Raw genomic sequence first — 6000 nt, 5'->3', positions numbered from 1 at the left:
CAAGTCATTCTGGACCCATCCCTTCTTTCTCTCTCTCTTCCTCCCTCCTGTAGTTTCTTCTCCACACTGCATCACTGACGTGAAAACAGATATAGCCATGGCTAACTTTTTCGGGGTAGAGAGTTGGGGGTGGGGAGAAGGAACTAGATGTGCTTTGCAGGCTTTTAAACACAGGCATTGCTTCTTCAAGCCCTATGGTGAGACTTGTAGGTTTGGCAATCCTCAGAGTACTTTTTTCCAGATTGCTTTAGCATCGTTGATTGCGGAATAACATAAAAAACGTGACCTCCTGAATCAGAGTCCGTAGTCAATGTCAAATGCTTTAGAGCAAAGTTGCTGTTTTGAGAATCTGTACCAACTGTGTTTTAAAGGGTACGAAATAGATGAAATCTTTTACTAACCCACTGCAACCGCCAAGTCCACTGTTTCCATGGCAACCTATCCCAGGCAAGGTATTCCAAAGACTCTTTATTTAAGAAATATCAGACAGCCCCAGGGAGTCAGCAGTCATGTCAGACTCTACCATCGCACAATAACGAAGATTACCCTTTGCCCGTCAGAAGGGTTTTATCCTTCCCCAGATTTCTCATGACTTTCTGACACCCCTTGAGAGGAATACAATTCCATCCGAAAGCTTTTCTCTTCATTTTACTTCCTTGGAGCTAATAAGAGTATTCGGAGTGCGAAGCAGGAGGAAGTGGGGGTGGGGAGATGGACCCAGTCTTCCCCAGTGGTCTTGTTTAAGCGAGCTCTCTGGAAGTGTTCAGCACAAGGATTCAGAAAGCCTGGGTTTTAATCACTGCAGCTCACTGTTTGACATTAGTACTTGAGTCTTAGGTTCTTCCCCTTTAAAACAACTGGATTAAATTGGATTACCTCCACAGGTTTTCAAGATATCAATTGAAAAATATGATGCTGTGTGCTATCTGCCATTTAAGACTTCCATGGAAACTGACTTCCTCCCTCAGAAAATGATCAATAATAAGAGCAAAGTTGAAGCCAGCACTGCACCTCACTTGTTTTTGCTTTTGTTTTTTGTTTTTGCCTTGCAAAATATTTTTATTTTGAAACAATCTAAAGAAAATGGTACTTTTTCCTGCACAGACGACTCTGGGGATTTGGGAGGACCAACTTTTGTAATTCATCATGTCATAAAGCATAACTCTTTTTAGAGCTAATCACTGCACAGTCATAATCCACTTTGACAAATGTAAGTTTGAGTGCCTTTTCTAAGTTTATCTAACAGGAATGACATTAAGTCAGGACTTGCCTGCTCACACCACTGACGATCTGAGTTATGGGCTCAGCTCGCTTCCGCTGCGCCACTCTGCCCACACCCTAGTTTTGAGAATGTGTTGCCCAGTGGATAAGCAACTAAACCCCTGGGACGGAACAATCTGGTTCCCTTTTCCACATCTGTCCCTTCTGGGATCTTTGACATTGGGCAACCTCCATATCCTCTCTGACTTCGGTTTCCACATGTATAAAATAGGAATCAAAATGGTTCTTCCATCACAGAGTTGTGAGAAACATGCTGTAAAGCATGTAAGGCCTAACATGCCATAGCACTCAATAGCTATTACCTGTTATGACTTTATTATGTCAGAAACATTCCTCAGGGCACCATTCATTGTACTAAAGTGCTCAGTTATTTGATAATAGTTTAGTTGCCCAAATGTTTATTTGTCTCCAAAGTAAGCACTTTATTGTTTACTTAATTGACTGATGCACTCTAGCATATTTGAATCTGCTTGAATAACAAGTCTACTATAAATCATTATTCTTATGATTGTAGTAATTATTAGAAGAAATTAATTGATTAGAAGGAAATAATTAATAAATTATTAGAAGGAATTAGAAGCACATAATGAATGTAGGAATCCTTTGAAAATATTGGCAAACTACTGTTAACGTTTATGTTGCTGAACATTTATAAAGCAATAAAGTAAAATAAGATTTTCTTCTCTTTACTTTAAATCAACCTTTTCTTGGTTTGCGTGCTCATTTTTGTTTTAGTTGTTTCTTTTTCTTTTATCTGTTCAGAGTCAGTCAGTTTCTCTGTATATTTCAGTATAAATTCAGTCACAAGATTTTTCCACTTTTCAGTTTGCAAGTGACTCTCAATTTTACAAGACCGTCCAGCCCCCTTCGTCGCTCCTTTCTTCCTCTCCCTTCCATTCTCGTGGGTCCACCTTTCTAAACTCTCCCATTACAAAAGCTAATTAAAAGTGTTTAGAATGTAGATCTTTGGTAACTACAGCAATGTAGATCCTTGGTAACTACAGGTATCAAGAACGCAAAGGAAAACAATCTTCCATACAACCGCTGACCACGACAATATTCATATTTCTATTTTATCAGTTATGGTATGGTTAATTTTGATACTTGATTATAAATAGGTCAAAATGTTATTTTATTTCGTAATATACTTTCTATACAAAAACTTTAAAGTTTTGGCAAAGTTAATGATCAGTGTCATCATTTTATTTGGCTATGTGTAATGGATTTCACTTCAGTGAGTCCCTTCTGTGTTTTTCCATCTCCACTGAGGGCACCATCAGGCCAAGTGCAGCCGGAATGCAGAGAGATGCTTGGAAGGATCTCTGCGTTGTTTGTTGTGGCTGGCAAACCCTGGGGTGCTTTACTAAGCCAGAAAACTCCTTCTCTGAAGTTTTTAGGAACAGGATGAGTAACTCGTCTGGGAATAATGCCATCCTGAAATCTGAAGGACAGGCCGGAATTTCCACATCATCAAATATATTTCCATCTTATCACATGATTATCAAAATTACAATGCATTCATTGATGGCTAACCTCCTACAAAGTAATGAAGCAATCAAAATGCACTTTGCTTGCCTTTCTCTGCTGTGTAGTGTTACAATATTACCTGAATCCTTACCAGGAAACTGGTGCTTTCATCTTCCAAAGCCTGTGTGCCCTCCACTGTGGACCAAATTAAGTAAATTAGCATCTCCACATCTATCATTCTTTAATACACAAATACCTACATAATTAATTGACTTCTCAGAGAACAATGCTTTAAATAAGATATTGTTATCCCCATTTGGCAATAGGAGAGAAAGAACGGTGAGTAGCTTATTCAAGGCAAACTAGCTGACTCCAAATCTGTTCTTCCCCACAAACTTCATTTTTCTACACTAATAACTTCTATAAATTAACCACTGAGGATTTTTTAAAAATATTGTTTTATTTTTAGAGGGAGAGGAAGGAATAGAGAAATAGAGGGAGAGAAACATCGATATGTGAGAGAAACATCTGTTGCTTGCTTCTCACACGCACCCAGCTGGGGACCTGGCCCACAATCCAGGCATGTGTCCTGACCGGGAATTGGACAGGTGAACTGTCAATCTGCGGGACGACGCCCAACCCACTGGGTCACAGCAGTTAGGGTGCTCACTGGGACTTTGCAGGGACTGTGACAGAGCAGGTGGGAAAATTGTTTTAGAAGTGAAGGTTAGAAGGGACTTCTCCCAGGAGAATGATACTATTGGAATTAGGCTTAATAATCAATTTGAAATTTTAGCCTCAGAATTTTTGTGGGCATTTGCAAATAAAAGTAAATATTTTACTGGCTTATTTCACTTAACATAATGTTCTCCAAGTTCATCCATGTGTCACAAAGGGTAAAACTTTCTTCTTTTTTATGGCCAAGTAGTATTCCATTGTGTAAACATCCCACAGTTCTTTTATCCACTCACCTACTGACAGACGCTTGGGCAGCTTCCATATCTTGGAGATTGTGAATACTGTAGTGAATGTAAGGATGTTTATGTGCTTTCAAATTGGTGTTTTGGACTCCTTTGGATATATTCCTAGAGACAGGATAGCTGGGTCAAAAGGCAGATGTATTTTAAATTCTGGGGGTATCTCCATACTGCTTTCCACAGTGGCCACCCAGTCTGCAATCCCAGGAACACTTCAAAAGGGTCTCCCTTTCCCCACATCCTCACCAGCTCTTGTATTTTGTTGATTTATTGGTGATAGTCATTCTGATAGGTGTGAGATGCTATCTTATTGTGGTTTTGATTTGCATTTCTCTGATGATTAGGGACATTGAGCATCTTTTCATATGTCTATTAGCCGTCTGTAAGTCCTCTGGAGAATTGTCTATTCAGGTCCTTTGCCCATTTGGGTTGTTTGTGGGGTTTTTTTTGTCAAGTTTTGTAAGCCCATTATAAATGCCATATGATTTCACTCATATGTGGAATCTAATGAACAAACTGAACTAACAAGCAAAATACAGACAGACTCATATAGGGAACAGGATGACAGATAAGGGGGGGAGGTCAAGAGATGGAGGGATTGAGCAAAAATGAAAAAGGACTCATGGACACAGACAACAGTGTGGTGATTGGGGGGAGGATATAAGGGGACTAAATTGTAATAGGAAAAATACAATAAATTTTTTAAAATAAATATTTTAAATTAATGTTATAAAAAATTGAGTGAACTAAAGTTTCAACTAGTCGTAATCATATGTTTGCCTGGTAATTCAAAAATTGTATCATTCTGGAATGAAACTCTTCATCATTATTTATCAACATACACTTGAACAAATTCACTGATAAAAAATTAGCATCTGGCCCTGGCTGGCGTAGCTCGGTGTATTGAGCGCAGGCCTGCGAACCAGAGGATCGCGGTTCAATTCCCAGTCAGGGCACATGCCTGGGTTGCAGGCCAGTTCCCTGCAGGCCAACTCCCAGCAGGGGATGCACGAAAGGCAACCATAGATTGGTGTTTCTCTCCCTCTCTCCTTCTCCTCTAAAAAAAGATAAATAAATAAATAAAAAATAGCATCTGTTAAAGTATACATTTATGCTTATATATTAGATTACATCCTTAAAATAATTTAAATTACTAGTTAATTATTATTATATGTCTTATTGATTTGTTAAATATCATTATTAAGTGATATAATGTATATTGAGTGCTTTGCCCAGGGTCTGAAACATAGTAATTGTGAAAGAAGTTATTATTTTTTGTGAATCTAAAGAGCATGATTCTATGGCTTCTTCCATTTTGTTAACGTCTATATTTCTCTCCCAATGATCTTTTGATCCATTACTATTTTTTTAAAAATCCTTTGCAATAGTAAAGGTCAAAATATACACTAAAGTTAAAATATACATCAAGCTATGCTGCAGTACCGCTAAAACATGCTCCATTTTACTCTCAGATCTTATGGGTATCAATTGCAACTCCCTTGTGGAGTCTTCATATTAGTCTTGATCTTCTTTAACATTTAAATAAAAATGTTTTTTATCTCTCCCCCAAATATGAGGATGAATGGATTGAATAAAAGCTTTTCCTTCTTTAGTCCAAGATGCACACAATGAAAATGATGTTAAAGTAATTCTGATTATAATTGTTTTTGTGTGTATCTTCATAATTAGATTATGTGTTACCTGAGGGCAAATATTTTAGTAATTTTTTATGATACATAACATTTCATTATTTTAATGACAGAAATAGAAGGTAAAGGAAATCTACATTTTAATCAGGAGTAAATATTTTCATAGTTCATAAATGAAGTGGTGTTAAAAAATCAGTAAGAGTTTATAAGTATATTTTATTGGTTATACTATTACAGTTGTCCCATTTCCCCCTCTTCACTCCCCTCCACCATGCACACCCTTTCCACCCACATTCCCCTCCTTTAGTTCATGTCCATGTGTCTTGCATATAAGTTCTTTGGCTTCTACTTCTCCCATACTATTCTTACCCTCCCCCCTGTCTATTTTCTTCCTACCATCTATGCTACTTATTCTCTGTACCGTTCCCTCCCTCTCCTCCTCCCACTCCCTTGTTGCTAAACCTCCATGTGATCTCCATTTCTGTGGTTCTCTTCCTGTTCTACTTGTTTGCTTAGTTTGCTTTTGTTTTTGTTTTAGATGTGGTTGTCAATAATTGTCAGTTTGCTGTAATTTTACTGTACAGGTTTTTCATCTTCTTTTTCTTAGATAAGTTCCTTTAACACTT

This window comes from Sturnira hondurensis, unplaced genomic scaffold (assembly GCF_014824575.4).
Source record: "Sturnira hondurensis isolate 20B ecotype Veracruz unplaced genomic scaffold, ASM1482457v3 Scaffold0001532, whole genome shotgun sequence".
In the NCBI taxonomy this organism is placed as follows: domain Eukaryota; kingdom Metazoa; phylum Chordata; class Mammalia; order Chiroptera; family Phyllostomidae; genus Sturnira; species Sturnira hondurensis.
This window is presented reverse-complemented; position numbering follows the sequence as displayed.